General features: G+C 45.9%; 1 protein-coding gene across 2 annotated transcripts in view; it reads right to left on the minus strand.

The window, feature by feature from the left end:
* Nucleotides 1–17,064, minus strand: part of ETV6 (ETS variant transcription factor 6) — a 278,846-nt gene that overhangs the window by 249,397 nt on the left and 12,385 nt on the right. The window lies entirely within an intron of this gene.

Here is a 17,064-nt window from a genome sequence, read left to right on the forward strand (position 1 = left end):
CCAAAAGTAAATAAATTTTAAAAAATACTAATAAAGGGTACACTGGGAATATCTGAGTAGGACGTCTCATCCAGACTCCGGGAGCTAGGAATAGTCTCCTGGAGGCGAGACTGAGGATGAAGAGCAGTCAGGAGAACAAAGATGGGAGGGGTGTTTCCAGAAGATGAATAGCACGTGCAAAGGTTGGGAGAGGAGAGCGTGGTATCTGCTAGACTCTTCGGGAGCCAGTGTGAGTAAAGTGAGTCCCAGAAAAGAGGAGGGGGCGGGATCCAAGGGCAGTCAGACAACACGGGTGGATGTTGCAGACCAAGAAAAAGGCATTAAGCTTGTGAGCTCCATCACTTCACCTCACTTGATGGCTCCCAGCCCCAGCTGACTATCTGCCTTCAGAGCCATCTCCCAGCCTGGGTCCCTTCAAACTAATGAGGAAAGTCAGTGACATGAACGAGCAAGACGTGACCATAGACTGTGGCCAGAAACATAGGGCAAGGAATGACACAGGAACCTTCAACTCGCCTTTGGCGGCTTTTTCTTTACAAGTTTCACTTGGGGTTCCCTGGTGGCTCAGCAATAAAGAATCTTCCGGCTAATACAGGAGGGTTTGATCCCTGGGTCAGGAAGATCCCCTGGAGAAGGAAATAGCAACCCACTCCAGTATTCTTGCCTGAAGAATTCCAGGGACAGAGGAGCCTGGTGGGCTACATTCCATGGGGTCCCAGAAGAGTTGGACATGACTGAGCAACTTAACAACAATTGTTTCATTTATTAATTTCTAGGTACATACAGCTCCTCTTTAGGTAATTTTTTCTGAGGGAGGGAGGGGAAGCCCATGTTTGGGCTTCAAGTTGAGGTTTCCTCTGCATGTACACTATGCACTGCCTTTAGAAGGCTGTATCATAAAGTTTGGGAAAGTGCATTTTCCAAAGGACTAAACTGTACAGATGTCCTTGCTCAGTGGCATAGAATACTTTTCAAACATATACTACTATCACTAAAGGTTTCAGGGGCTTTTGTTGTTGTTGGATCGCTTGCTTTATTTCTTGCCCTCTGGGGCACAAGTACAGATGGCCACCTCTACCGAGTTCCTGGCTGAATGCTCTCTGGCTAATTCTGAAATCAAGGTAAAAACACCCTGAAGGTACAGGTACTTTGGGACAACAGGAAACCTTAAGAAAACATTCCTGTGTTCCTGTTCCTTGTAGTAATAAACCTGTGTGGGGTGGAGAAGCAGGCTCAAGTCTGTGGCCACTGCTTGGTCTGTAACTATAAACAAACGTGTGCACAGAGAGAGGCGAGGCCCGCCCAGGAGCCGTAGGAGGGCCTGGCTCTGCCTGCACAACCCAGAAGCTGCTCCCTCAGTAAGTGCTGACAGACGGGGCTGCGGCTTCCCTCCGACATTCGGAGGGCCATGACTCTCATCATAGGGTTTCCAGGGCGGTTCAGTGGTAAAGAACTCGCCTGCCAAGGCAGGAGAACTGGGTTTGATCCCTGGGTCGGGAAGAACCCCTGGAGAAGGAAATGGCAACCCACTCCAGTATTCGTGCCCGGGAAATCCCATGGACAGAGGAGCCTGGCAGGCTACAGTCCATGGGGTCACACAGAGTCGGATGCGACTGAGCTTGGCATGGTGGCAGCCCCCATCACAACATGGCCAGGCTCCCTATGGCCCTCATGGAGGCGAGGACACGGCCCCGGGGCCTCCTTAGCTCCAGGGCCCCGTTATTGGATCTTGGAGGATGGGACAGCAGTGAGAAAGCAGAGGCTGAGCTGTTTCCTCCCTCGCCCTCGCCTCCATCATCAGGCTGGGAGATGGATGTTAATGCTCTCCTAGAAAAGAGAAGCAGGAAGCAGGTTGTTTCCAAATGTGGGGTTGCACAACCAACCGAGTCACTGAAGGGAAAACACTAGAAACAACCCCCCCCCCAAATCCCCAAAGCCTGGAGCCACAGGACACATCTTAGTAGGAACACAGTGGCACCGAGCCAAGGGTGCTTCCACTTTTCTGTTCTGTGTGCACCTTCCCGACACGAAAAACCTCTTCGGATCGTAAACCCTTGAGGACAGGCACGCCTATGATCGACCGCTCTTGGAATTCTCTAACGTGGAGCTACGATGCTATGAAAAACACTCATGAAAGAATACTTTTTTAATTTTAAAAAGCCCGAGTTTCCCTTCTTGGGCCACCGGCCAGCCATCTACTCTCTGGCCCAGAATTCCTGCTTTCCTTCTCCTTCCAGCCGCCTGTTTGCACATCCTCTGGCATTTTACATCACTATGTCCCAGGGCCTATGCAATGAGCAAGCCAGGGCGTCCCAAAAATCTAGGCGGAAAAGGAAGGAAGCTAACGATCTGGCCACGCGAGCGCAGGCTCTTTATTGTTGGCTGGATTCTGCACACTGTCCTGGCTGGTGGGGGTGGGGGGGGTTTGCTGTCCCCAAGGTAAATGCCAGCCAACGTGTCAGTCACATGTGTGTTACTGTTACCCGGTCCCTTTTAGAAGAAGGGGGCAGGGAGGTCATTCTTTCTGAGTAAAGAAAAAGTCTCTGGGGTACGTGTGCATTGGCAGAGGGATAAAAATGACACCTGCTCCAACCGAATTCCACAATCCGGCCACGCCACTCCTGAGCTTTATCATTGAGCTGCGCTCATGACAGTAGTGAATCTCCGCCAAACCCGACTCTGGAGACCAGGGGCCGGGGCCTGGGGGGAGAGGAAAGATCATTCTAACAACCGCCACTGGCAATTTCTAACCAGGATCACATGCAGGACCATTAGGAACAAAAACAACTGAAAATGGAATCCGGCAATCAAGTGAGAGCAGCTCTCTTATGTAAGAGGTAAAGCAGCGTGTTTGGAACAACCACAACTGTACAACGTGGAGGGCTTGGAGCACGAAGCGCTGATTTGTGAAGGGGTGTGTTCCTTTCTCCAACGTCACCGCTCCTCATGTGAGCTCCGTGGGGCTAAAGTTCAAGGTTTCCACCTGATTTTGCTACCTTTTCCCTGGTAGCTCAGCTGGTAAAGAATCCACCTGCAATGCAGGAGACCCTGGTTTGATTTCTGGGTCGGGAAGATCCCCCGGAGAAGGGAAAGATACTCCACTATTCTGGCCTGGAGAATTCCAAGGACTGTATAATCCATGGTGCCTCAAAGAGTCGGACACAACTGAGCAACTTTCACTTTCTTATCTTTTCACATATGGAACTCTTCTGAGTTCCATCAGTTGCTTAGGCAGCAGAAGGTTTAATGTCTTGGGATTTCCCTGGCGGTGCAGTGGTTAAGACTCTGCACTTTCAATGCAGGAGGTACAGGTTCACTCCCCAGTGGGGGAACTAGGATCCCATATGCTGTGCAGCATGGGCAAAAAGTAAAAATTTTAAAAAGAAAAAAAAAAAATCAGGACTTTCCTGGTGGTCCAGTAGTTGGGAATTCACTTGCTAATGCAAGGGACAGGAGTTCAATCTCTGGTCTGGGAACATCCCAAGTGCCATGAGCCAACTAAACCCGTACACCTCAACTACTGCAGCCAGAGTGTTCTAAAGTCCACGCTCTGCCGCAAGAGAAGCCGCCACAATGAAAAACCCAAGCATCACAATGAAGAGCAGCCCCAACTCACCACAACTAGAGAAAGCCCACACGTAGCAGTGAAGACCCAGCACAACTAAAGACTAAAACAAGAAAACATCTGTAACACTTGACTTCTTACATGAAATTTTACTTTAATGTCCGGATAGTGATTTGCATCGATGCTAAGAGAGCCTTTCTTTGATTCTGCTCAGCACCGTCACTTCTTTCCTCCAACTGTTCCCCAGAGGTGCCCAGTTCTCCTCACAGACGTCCCAGACTGTTTCTCGCAGAGGAAGCCCCTCGTGGGGGGTATCCTGCCCCCCCACACCCCCTCCTCACTCAGCCTGCCCACCTGCCCCGAGTGCTGTTCCGTCACGGCCTGGCCCACCCCTCTCATTCCCATGCCCTCGGAGCACTCGGGTCTGGTACCACTGGAGCCACGGGTGGGCCACAAGAGAGCCGCTCACAAGTACCATCTCCAGCAGCTGAGACACTCGCCCTTCCCTTCTGTCACTGAATGTTCAAGCTCAAGGTTAGTGAAGAGCACCAGGGTTTCACAAAGGACTTTCTCATCATCACGCAGCCTTCTCCAGCAGTGAGATGGCAACGGCATGCATCCTGGGTGAATTTGGGGTTTCCCACAAAGCAACTCCAGGAGATACTAAAGGACAGGGAAGTCTGGTGTGCAGCTCATGGGGTCGCAAAGAGTAGGACATGGCTTAGCGACTGAACAAAAACAAGGAAACTGGGGTGCAGGCTTGTGATGTTCTGGGTGAATCTGCTGGCACCTTCCTTCCCTCACTCCAATCCGAAGCTCAGTGTTGCAGGGAGGCCCTTTTCCTTAAGACGTGGTAACTCTAAAGAGCAAATATTTCATACCAGGGACCCCAATGACATGAGGTGAGGCTGCAGTAAGGTGGCCATCAGGTATGGGCACCATCCTTTATGGGCTCCTCTGCTGACTCCCTCTTAAAGTCTCCCTGGGCTCTGCCCCTGGGTGAAGAGCACTGTGTATCATATGCAAGCTTTGTTTCACCCCATTAACGGAGGACAATTGTATTAGCCATATGAGTCTGAGTTCCCGTGTTACTTAATCGCTACACTGCTGTGTTAACGAAGTTAGGAGGGGGGCTGGCAAGGGCGTATATCACCTTCATGTACAGATATTTGTGGTTTTATTTTTCCTTTTGCCAGCTTGCCTCTCTGTTTCAATTGCCTACCATCTGCCTTTGAACAATCTAAGTGCGAGCAGATAGATTTTATTTGGAGGATGAAATGCTTTGAGCTCATCCTAGAAAAGCATTTTCATCTAGTGGTGTTCAGGGCATTCGCTGTTTTAATAGGATCTCAGAGGCGATTCAGTTTGGGCTGGGAATGGGTTCCTTTTCATCATCAAAGTACATTGTAAAATTAAAAACTTACCATCACATTGTTTTTTTTTTAAGCTGAAGGAAACAGGGTGGTCAGGAGGGCCAAAAACAACCTCTCACCTTAAAAGGAGGCTTCCTGAGGACTTCCTTGGTGGTTCTGTGGTTGAGAACCCGCCTGCCAGTGCAGAGGACACAGGTTTGATCCCTGGTCTGGGAAGATCCCACAAGCTGTGAAGCATCTAAGGCCCTATGTCACAACTACTGAAGCCTGCACGCCCCAGAGCCTGTGCTCTGCAACAAGAGAAGCCACCACAATGAGAAGCCTTCATACTACAACTAAAGAGTAGCCTCTGCTCTCTACATCTCGAGAAAGCCCACATGTAGCAACAAAGACCCAGTGCAGTCAAAATAAATAAACAAAATGAACCCTGAAACATCTAAGGGGACTGCAGGTAACTGAAGAGGGGAGGATATGGTGTGTTATGTATAAGGTCTATTTCCCACTGGTCCTAATCATTTTGGTTTTTTTTTTTTTTTAATTAAAAAAATGAAGACCTTCTGAGTTTGTGGTATTTTTCACATGACCAAAGCACCCAACTGAAAAGCAGATATATTCACTCTGTTCACTTGGTTGAGGTCAAAAATCTTCTTCTCACTAAGTAGAGTGATTTGACTTGAACTGATCTGTTATTTAGAAAACACGCCTAAAATGAAAACAACTTCTGAGTTGGAAATCAGTAAACTGGCAGGGAGTCAGAAGACCTGGGTTCTAAATGGAGCCCTGTCTGAAACTCCTTAAAGCTGGAGCTCCAAGTGTCTAAACTCTAACAACTATCTTCTGAATTACAAGTGCTCAGTAGTCAGAACTGCGAGACAGATGTCACAAAGCTGCTTGTTGCTTTATCACCAACACAGGAGACCCAAGCTCTGAACAGCAAGCTTGGGTGCAATGAAAGAGTGAAAGCAAGGAGGCTTCCGACTGGCACCCTCTTAATGCTCAGACTACACGCAGCAGTGCTGAGCCAGACCCCAGTTCTCTGGTGCATGAGCGTTTAGTCGTGTCTGACTCTTTGCGACCCCACTGGCTCCTCTGTTCATGGAATTTTCCAGGCAAGAATACTGGAGTGGATTGCCATTTCCTTCTCCAGGGGATCTTCCTGACCCAGGGATGGAACCTGACTGGGTCTCCTGAATTGGTAGGCGGATTCTTTATCACTGAGCCACCAGGGAAGCCCCACTTCCTCACTTATCCCTCACCAAAAAGTATATATGGTTTTAATAAAATTCTAGTCGCTTATTAGAAATCACAAAAATCCTGAAAACAAAAAATTTTAACCCTATAAGACAAGTTTCAAAGAGTAATACTTATGTCAGTGTCATGCTTTTAGGTGGAAGGAAATTTCACCTCCCCACCAAACTAAAGTCAAGCTTTACTTCTCCTTTACAAAGAGGGAATCAGTATTGATAGCTGTGCTGGTCTTAAAACCTCCCTAAATCTTCTCCCCACTATTTTTAGAAGAGTGAGAACTTCTCTGCTTTCATTCCCAAAGTGAGGCTGCTCTTTGGTTGGTATGACTCAAGCAGAATTCCCTCAACTCTTTCCCTTTATTCCCAGAACAGGGTATGTTGAAACTACTCTTGTACCAAAAAATCTTACAAATGGGCAGTAATGAAATGTCAAAGAGTATGGTGACTTCAGTAAAAGTCTGACTAGGAAAGCCTATTTAAGGAAGTGCAGTTTCACTACTTATATGTAATACATCATGCACTATAAGCTCTACTATAAAATGAGAAAATTATAATTCCCAATAGGCTAATACCCCACAGTAATATTTCACCAACATTAAAATTCTTAACATACAGAAATTAATTATTAGTTGATGAAATTAAAGCAGTAATTATAATAATTTCTAAGGCCATTATTTGAAAAATTCTTAAACTCGGTTTCTTACCCAAACTGAATGAGAGCCACATAAATTACAAAAAGAATAACTTCCAAGCTTCTACTCTATCAGAATCACATGAACTATTTCTCAGTTATTATAAATTTGAAATTATCTCTATACTGAAAGCTGCCAAAAATCTACTTTTTCTTTCCCTATTTCTGAAAGGCAAGCTTGATATAAGTACCAAACACTCGCTATTATGTCCATTTAGCAAATTTAGGTAATGAAAGCTGGCATAAAAATTTCTAACAGGAAGGAGTATCAGTGTACCCCCAAGAATAAGAAAAACTTAAAGGACAAAAGGAAGCAATAAACTACAAAATAAACAAACTAAGCTGAACAAGTAAGTATAAAAATAGTAATCTGGGACAAAGAGCTATCAGCTTAGAGCTATCAAAACGCCTATCATCAAAAAGAAAATAAATAATAAATGCCAGTGGGAATATGGAGAAAAGGGAACTCTTGTATGGTGTTAGGAGGAATGTAAATTCAGGTACTGAAAGCAGTATGGAGGTTTTGCAAAAAACTGGAACTAGAACTTACCACATGATCCTTCAATTCCACTCCTGGATATATAGTTAAAAAAAAAGAAAACACTAATTTGAAAAGATACATGTACCCCAATGCTCACAGCAGCACCACTTATAATAGCCAAGATTTGGAAGCAACCCAAGTGTCCATCAACAGATGAATGGATAAAGAAGATGTGGTTTACATACAGTCATTTGAAAGTGGCTCAGACGGTAAAGAATCTGCCTGCAATGCAGGAGACCCAGGTTCAACCCCTGGCTCGGGAAGATCCCCTGGAAAAGGGGATGGCAGCCCACTCCAGTATTCTTGCCTGGAGAATTCCTATACAATGAAATACTACTCAGCCATAAAAAAAAAAAAAGACTGAAACTTTGCCATCTGCACAACACGGATGGATTTGGAGCACATTATGCTATGTGAAATAAGTCAGATACAGAAAGACAAATACTGCATGATATCACTTGTGTGTGTATAAAAAACACAACCAACTAGTGAATGTAACAAAAAAGCAGCAGACTCACAGAGACAGAGAACAAACTAGTGGCTGCCAGTGTAGGGAGGGAAGGGGGAGGGGCAATCTAGAGGTAAGAAGTTCAGAGGTACAAACTCTTAGGTATAAAATAAATGACAAGGATATACAACACCGGGAATACAGCCGATATTTTGTACTAACTATAAATGGAATATAACCCTTTTTAAAAAGTGTGAATCACAATACTGTACATCTGCAACACTATAATATTGTATAGCAACTATACCTCAACTTTTAAAAATAAATAAATAAAATAGTAATGTGGGGGAGGAACGTGATTAGGGCAGAATCATCAAAAGAAAAAAGGCAAGGGTAAGAGAGTGCAAAGATGAGCAAGTGGCCACCCCAGTATCCGCGTGCCTGGTCTTGGGAGAGAGCAAACCTGTTTTGGGGGAACTCACATCAGTACACCCTATTGCTTGGTGTTTTGCTTTTGTTTTTACTTTTTGGTTCACAGCTCAGCATGCGAGAGCTTAGTTCCCTAACCAGGGATTGAACCCATGCCCTGTGCAGTGGAAGCAGAGAATCTTAACTGCTGAAGAGAATTCCCAGCACACTCTGTTTTAAAGGTTCACAAACCAGACATTATGTGCTGGAGGGCAAGGGTTTATTATATTCTGGGAAGATGCATGCATGGTGAAATGAAGAAGAAAATTTTTTCTCTTTATTTTAATAGAGAAAGAAGATTCACATCTGAATAGAACATGGGGAGTACTCCCCAAAGTAACTTTGCTGGGAGAAGAAAGACTGGGGGAAGATGAGGAGGGACCCTGGAACTGAACGGGAAAGCTAAGTCGGCTAAGAATAGAGACAGAAGGAAATACTGGGCCCCAGGAGATAGAGATGCTAAGGAAGAAGATGCAGGCCGGCCAGCCTGGGAATCCAGGGATAATTACCCTATTGTGCAAGAGGCTGTACAGCCATGCCCTGAGCAAAGAAAAAGAAAAAGTCTATCTCTCCCTACTCCCCAACTTCTTTTCGATCACACTTCAAAGTCACTTACGACACAAGCTTGAGATTGGCCCCTGCAGGTCTTAAAGAATTTGACTATTAGCTGAGAACAGCATTCTGAGGTTCTGGGAATGCATGTGGGTCGAATGCGGTGTTGGAGCCCAAGCAAAGCCCGGGAAAATGAACGTGAATTTAAGCAAAACTCCTTTGCCTTTTTTTTTTTTTTTTTTTTTGGCAAAACTATTTAAAGGTGAGTGTGTGTGTATACACTTAGCTGTTTTTGTTTAGCCGCCAAGTTGCATCCGACTCTTCTGTGACCCCATTGGGCCAAAGTCTGCCAGGCTCCTCTGTCCATGAGATTTCCCAGGCAAGAATACTAGAACGGCTTGCCATTTCCTTCTCCAGGGGATCTTGCGACTTAGGGATTGAACCAGGTTCTCCTGCATTGGCAGGCAGATTCTTTACCCCTGAGCCACCAGGGAAGCACTTAGACCCAATTTCAAATCCCCTGCAGGGTCTGCAGGAGAATGGACACATGTATGTATATGTGTGACAGAGTTCCTTTGCTGTCCACCTGTAACCATCACAACATTGCTAATCAGCCATATATATGCCAATACAAAATAAAAAGTTAAAATAAATCAATAAATAAAGCTCTTAGAACAGTGCTAAGCACCTAAAAAAGAATGTTAACCAGCCATATATACTCCAATACAAAATAAAAAGTTAAAATAAATCAATAAATAAAGCTCTTAGAACAGTGCTAAGCACCTAAAAAAGAAAGTCTCCTACAAAGTGAGAGTTGCAAAGAGTTGTGGGGGTGTGAAAACATGGCCCTGCGGTCTGTCCAGCATTGCTGGAGAAAAGCGAGGTTCAGGAGCACCTGGGACAACTGCCTGCCATCTCAGAGTAAAGGACCTGCCAGAGCAATCGGGCTGCTGGCCAAGAAGTCCAACATCCTGCTCTGAAGATGGCCAGTGAGGAGCCCGTACTCCTGTGAGTGGTGAACAGAGGGAACACACCTGGCCAGGCAAGCATGCAATCTGATATCTTGGGAGAGAACTTCTTCCTGATCGCAGCCCATGATCGGATTCTGCCCCGAAGCAGAAGGCTTAAGTGTCCTTGCAAATTTCATCCAGAAGAAAGACAAACAGGCTCACTCATCCTTCTCAATACCAGCCAAGGGTGGCAGAAGTGGAGGAAGTACAGAGCGCGGTGTCCCTTGGCCACACTGGTGGGCCGGCTGGCAGGAAGCCTGTTCCTCAACAGGCCTAATCTCACGCGATTTTCTTTTCGACAAGAGCTAAGCTGTTAAAATATCTGCAGGCCTTGCCACATAAATGAAAAACACTGAGAAGTCCTTTATCAGATCACATGTCACAATTTAGGGTTTGGAAAATATGCTAACTCCTGGTGGAGGGGGATGCCTCACCCACACAATTGCATGGCACTGGTTACTTCATTCCTGTTTCTATTTCAACAGCTCCCTAAGGAACACGTCCTGAAATCCTCCTCTAGGCAGGTCAATTTTTAAGCAACTTCAAGTGAAAACAATGACTGATGGCCCTAAAGATAGTCACAGAATTTGGAAAGTTCATCTTGAGCAGGTTGCTAGAATAGGACCATAATTCCTCGCAGGACTAAAAGGCAGAGAATCCCAAGATTAGATGGTTTAGTTCTCAAGAACTCAGCTCTCCTCACTGCTGAGCACAGGTCCCCAAGCCCCCAGAAGAGTAATCTTACCATTGGGTCCGGTAAGGCTGGAAGGAAGAGAGAGGAAGTGGCTAAGAAAGGAACAAACAGCCTCTCCATCAGCAGTCTTGGCAGTGGAGACACTAGACCAGGGGGACAATGCGGGAGGAAATCTGACAACACCACATCGTCCAGGTATGAGCTGTAGGAGCCCAGTGTTCCAAAAAGGCGCACCCTCATGAAATCGGCAGTTTCATAGATGTGTCCATTCATTGGGAACATGCAGACCTATGGGCTTCCCAGGTGGCTCGGTGGTAAAAAACCCGCCTGCCAACTCAGGAGAGGTGGCTTGGATCCCTGGGCCGGGAAGTTCCCCTGGAAGAGGAAATGGCAACTCACTCCAGTATTCTTGCCTGGGAAATTCCAGGGACAGAGAGGAGCCTGGCAGGCTACAGTCCATGGGGTTGCAAAGAGTCAGACATGACTGAAGCGACTTAGCACGCATGCTAACTGTGCAAGGTTTTCAACTTAATGCTTTTCTTATGTAGCACAGAGCCTAGCAACCACCGAGCACATAAAAGAAGCTTAATAAATACTTGCTGATTTAAAAAATTCAATTCAAATAAAGGACACTGGATCTTCTCTATACCAGGCACTGCTCTGCACAGTGGGAAGAGAGAATGAATCCATTCATCAATCTCTTGCTCTCAGTGTGTTTTCACTCCAGCTAGAGGATGATACACAATTAAACTATAACGGGACCAGTGCCAGTAATGGAGACAAGTTCAGCGACTTTGAAGGATGCTGTACCCAACAGCACCACGGAACGCTTAAGATGACAAGTTGCTATCAGGCAGCAGGAGGACTGGTGCAAGACTCTAGGCATAAAAGTTCATCGTGTGCAACACAACACTGTAAAAATTTTTTAAAAAAATTTAAAAAAAGTCCATCATGTGGTTTGGGAGGAGGGCAGGTACTGGTTGGAGTACAATGTGGAATGGGGGGGGGGGTGGAGATGATTCTAGAAAGTCAGCCTGTCCAAGGCCTCGCTGCCACGATAAACAACGAGGTTTCATTTTGAACTGCAGTGTCAGAAAGAACGTGATCAATTTCTTATTTACAAAGAATCACTTTGGGGACTTCCCTGGCAGTCCAGTGGTTAATAATTCAGCTTGCCATGCAGGGGACGTGGGTTTGATCCCTGGTCAGGGAACTAAGATCCCACATGCCTATGGAACAACTAAGCCCATGCACCTCAATGAAAAATCCTGCATAATGCAAGAATGATCCCACTTGTCACAACTATGACCTGATGCAACCAAATAAACAAATGAAAAAAAAAATTATTCTGGGCTGGTTTCAAAGGAGCAGGAAGTAGAGGTAGGAGGACCAGATGGGAGACAGCTGAAGAGTCCAGGGCCAGAGGGAAGTCAGAGCTAGTCAGGATAGAGAAAAAAGGACAGCGTGAGATACACAGGGTGTGGACCGCACAGGATCCAGAAGTGTGGAGAAGCCACCATGGGTGAGTCCGTGAGCGCTTCATGGACCAAAGAACAGTCATCATTCACTCCCCATGTCTTGGATGGCTTTGTGGACACACTGGCCTTTGAAGAATGAGACAGAGGTGACTTGGCAGAACTATTATTACTATGCTCATCCTGGCTCTTCTCCCTGTGATTCGAATCCTGAACAGTTTTCTTTAGCTCTATCTTTACACGCTACAATTCTTAGATTCTTTTAACAGAAATCTCCACCAAGAAAAGTTACCATCTTCTCTCTCCTTAATCCTGCTCATCAACACCTCTGACCTACATGAGACAAAAATAAATAAATAAATAACAACAACAATAAGGCTTTGCCAGACTAGCAAACTGATCCAGGCAGGGGATTATAACAGACACCTGTTTTTCAACACAGCAGCTGCGAACACAGTAGCAGCATGGCAACCTAGTAACAAGAAAGCGTGCTCATTAAAATCCAATAGTAGCAGAAATTGGCACGGACCAATTTCCAGCTATGTCACGGAAGGTGACAAGAAATTCAAATAAGATTTGACACATACGAGGAACTCTGCTTCGCTGAACTTGGAACATGAATGTTAGTTTGCTTATTGGGAGGTGATTCTAAAACCTTAAGGCAGCTATTATTCACATAGAGTGTTAACCATGAACATTAACTAAAGCTTTTTGAAGTTTGGTTGATTCATACACCGTACTGACCAAACACTGCTTCACTTAAGCCAGCTTAAAAAACCCAACAACCAAAACACATTCCAGTGAAGAAAGTGGACACTGACATAGGAGCAAATAAAAAACATTTAAAATTATCTTTTCAAGATACATGCAGCCCAGTGTTATAGCAGCACTGTTCACAATAGCCAAGACATGTGTCCATCAACAGATGAATGGATAAAGATGCGGTACATATATACAATGGAATACTACTCAGCCATAAAAAAGAATGAAGTAATGCCATCTGCAGCAACATGAACAGATCTAGAAATTATACTAAAAGTGACGTCAAACAGAGAAAGGTAAGTATTATATGACATCACATATATGTGGAATCTAAAAATATAAAAATGAGCTATTTACAAAACAGACTCAAAGAGAGAAAACAAACCTATGGTGACCAAAGGGAAAAGGGGGAAAGGGAGAAATTAGGAGTCTGGGATTAACAGATACACATTATTATAAAATAAACAAGAATTTGCTGCATAGCACAAGAAATTATATTCAGTATCTTCTAATAACCTATAAAGGGAAAGAATTGGAAAAAAGTTATACACACACACACACATACATACATGTATAACTAAATCACCTTGCTATACACCTGAAACCAACACAATATTGTAAATCACCTGTGAAAGAAAGTGAAAGTGTTAGTTGCTCAGTTGTGTCCAACTCTTTGTGACCCCGTGGACTGTGCCCCACTAGGCTCCTCTGCCCATGGGATTCACCAGGCAAGAATACTCGAGTGGGTAGCTATTCCCTTCTCCAGGGGATCTTCCCGACAAAGGGATCAAACTCAGGCCTCCTGCACTGCAGGCAGATTCTTTACCTTCTGAGCCACCAGGGACCTTGATTTTAAAAATTATCTTTTCAGTTCATTCACCACTGAAAATACACACACACACACCCTACCAACATATAAGCACCACAGGCAAACTGTTTCATGGCTGCAATATGTACACATTACCTTTTCAGACCAGACCAGGGTGATGCTCTCAGAAACAGCTTGTTAACAACCCTTTGCAATGCAGTTTAACAAACCGTTTATAGCCCATCAGAAAGCCAACCCTCCAAGGAGAAGTATTTTACATCTACATATAAGATTTCTTTGTCACAAGGCTGGGATTCATGCAATCTTTCACCCTATAAACTGGAAAACAGATTATGCCATAATTTCTGGGACATATGATCCTATGCACATGCAATACACACATACATATAGAGTCGCAAGAAGAAATCCCTGGAATAAAAGCAGAATGACATCCAAGAAGGCACAAGCCATCCCATACAGTCCTGACTAGGATTAAAAATAGTGCAGAAAGTCTTGGTGTCAGCTACCCTTGCACTGTTCCCACTAGAACACGCTGATTCTAACCTCCAGTGTTGGTTTTCAAGCTTGAGCCTTCAGTAACTTTACGGAGAAACCTTTCCCTGACCCAAAGGAGCTACGCTGCAGGCTTTGAACGGTGCAGTAATAGTTCAATGCACTTCAGTTATGAGGCCATTAATGTACACAAGATGCAAGCTAAGAGTGAACCTGAAATTGTGACTTTTCCCCCAAAGCCGAGCATGTGTGCCCTGGGACACTCAGACCGGTTGAGAGATTACCTTTCTGGCAAACAGCATAACAGAAACCCTTGATGTGCCAAGTACCATCAACTGCCTAGGAGCAGCCAGCTGAACCCACACTTGCCTCACCGTGCCTGGGAAAGTGTGTGGTCAAAACTTGCCCAACGTGGCACAATCTTGTCAACACAGCCCCACATGGGATCCCAGTAGGATCAAGAGAAGAGCACCCTAAGTTTACAAGACCCAGAGAAGAATCACAGATACCACTCTAGGGGCCAGAGCTGTAAGGGGATTGTTTCTAATAATCCATCTGGTATGTAATCTGGCAGTCCACAAACATGTGCATTGGGTAAAATGAGATTTGTCCAAACTAGACTCAGCAGGTCACCCTAAAACAGACCCAAATAAGAAACAGGAGGTGTTGTGAACTCATTTCTCACCTGTAACCTAGATAAAATTAACCAAGAGGCCAGACGACTATACTCACATTCACCCACACCCATCCCCTTCACAGTAAACCTTTAAAGACCACAGTTGAAATGGAAACGTACCCAGAACCATTTTCCCTTAAACCGGACTGTTCAACACCATGTCTAACCACAAAAGCACGCACAGGCATTCCCCCTACCTTACAGGAGCTCCATTTGGCCATTTTACCAAGGTTTTCAAGACAGAAGATTTCTCAGAAGAGCCAGCTCAGGTTAAGAGTGACTGGTGCCTGGGGGCCCACCTCTTCCCTCTGCTGGAATAACAGGGCCTTTCGGTGGGGTCTGCGTGGCTTTCTGCCTTTTTTCCTTCTTGCATTTTTAAGTCTTTTCCCTCTGAGGCCTCGTGCCACCCATCTCCAAGCAAGGCCCACAGCCCTGTACCCAGAAAGGAGAAATAAATATCCTGCCATTGATGTCAGTGGTTCTTTATGCATTTTTCTAGGGTAGAGAGCTTAGAAGAGCCAAGGCACCAGGGAGGGTGCGAGCACATAGATGGGTGTACTAATAGGTGCCCTACTTGAGATGTAACCCAACACCCAGGTCCTCGTGCCCATCTCCTTCCCATCTGGCTCAAAGTTAAAGATCCCCTTGCAGCATGCTGAAAAAGATTAGAGGATCATCACTCCAGTCTTTCCGGGCTCGCCAGCATTCCCCCTGAATTCCATCCTGTTCAAAAACTGCGTCTGACCCACAGGGGTCTCCTGCCGCCGAGCAGCACGCCCTCACCACTCACGCACAGCCTAGCCAGCGCACAGAGCCTCGGAGACGCAAGAGAGCAGGATGCCAGCTTCAGAGGGCGAGCCTTTGTTTCCTGGTTCTCAGGGCAAAGACTCTTTGCCTTCCCAATGAGTATGGTCTCTCCTTCCACCTCAACTTAAAGCATTCGAGTCAGCAGACCCCAGGGAAGGACTAGGGGGATGTGAAAGTCGCTCAGTCATATCCAACCCTTTGCGACCCTATGGACTGTACAGTCCATGGAATTCTCCAGGCCAAGATACTGCAGTGGGTAGCCTTTCCCTTCTCCAGGGGATCTTCCCAAGCCAGGGATTGAACCCAGGTCTCCTGCAGATCTTTACCAGCTGAGTCACAAGGGAAGCCCTGGACAGAGTCAAATATGGAGCTGGCAGCCTGCCCGGGGATCTGAGCTGCTGTCAGCCACATCAGGTCATTCAGGTTTCCACATCCAGGAGAAGAGCGGAACTCACCCAGATGAGGGCCCTTTGTCACTCAGATTTCACCCCCAAATGACGGCTCTCCCACCCAGTTCACCAAGTCTCAGAGACAGGCCAGATTAAGAGGCATGAAGTAAGAGTGACCCTGAAGGGCTGTCCCTGCCCATGACTGGCCATGACTATCAAGACCGTTAGGAGTGCCACTGTCTCCAAGCAGAACACCAGTCAAGTGAACTCCTGACCTGGATTTTTTAAATCTCCCAGACCATAAGTCAAAAGGAGGATACGGTAGTTACAAAATGCACCCGGGATCCCTTCACATGCCCACTTCTCAAAACCAGATGTACCCACTCCAGGGAAGGAAGCTGGACACGAGCGCACATGCAGAGGCCCAAAGAAAAGAGAACTCATTTCTGTCCCTGGGGGTGCCCGGCCAGTGATCACAAGCCTACACGCGAGAAGACAGAGCAGGACCAGATGGCTGAGTCAGGAGACGCTACCCTGTGGTTTGCTCTGGCAGGAGGCCGACGTGATGTTTAAGGATAGTGTCTGGGAAAGATATACAGTCTAGAACAATGAAGGAAGGAAGTAACATGGGGGAAAAAAGTTGCCTTCCCTTGTGCAAACTCCCCAAAGAAGCCCAGAAAGGTGCTCAGGAAACACTCGCTCCTCTTTCATCAAGTCTCGGGTATACAGCTCCTCTTGCCCACTCCAGTGGCAGATCTACTTCTCCAAGTACTAATTATTAGGTTAATAGGAGCCTTGAGATGATACTGGTCCCCAATTTTCTCTTGACCTGGAATCTTCAACAGGGACCCCAGGGATGCCTGTTCTTGGCATGCTAGAGTCTGGCAGGTACATGCGAGGCCACCACTACACACCTAGACCCACATGGGTGACTCCAGAGACTGACAAGCTGTTCTTGGGGGGCTGACTTTTAAGTTACAACGCAGATTTCTATCTGTAGCTCATTTCTTTCCGGAAATACTTGAGAGTCAGTATCTCAACTTTG

Source organism: Muntiacus reevesi, chromosome 1 (genome assembly GCF_963930625.1).
Source record: "Muntiacus reevesi chromosome 1, mMunRee1.1, whole genome shotgun sequence".
Taxonomy (NCBI): domain Eukaryota; kingdom Metazoa; phylum Chordata; class Mammalia; order Artiodactyla; family Cervidae; genus Muntiacus; species Muntiacus reevesi.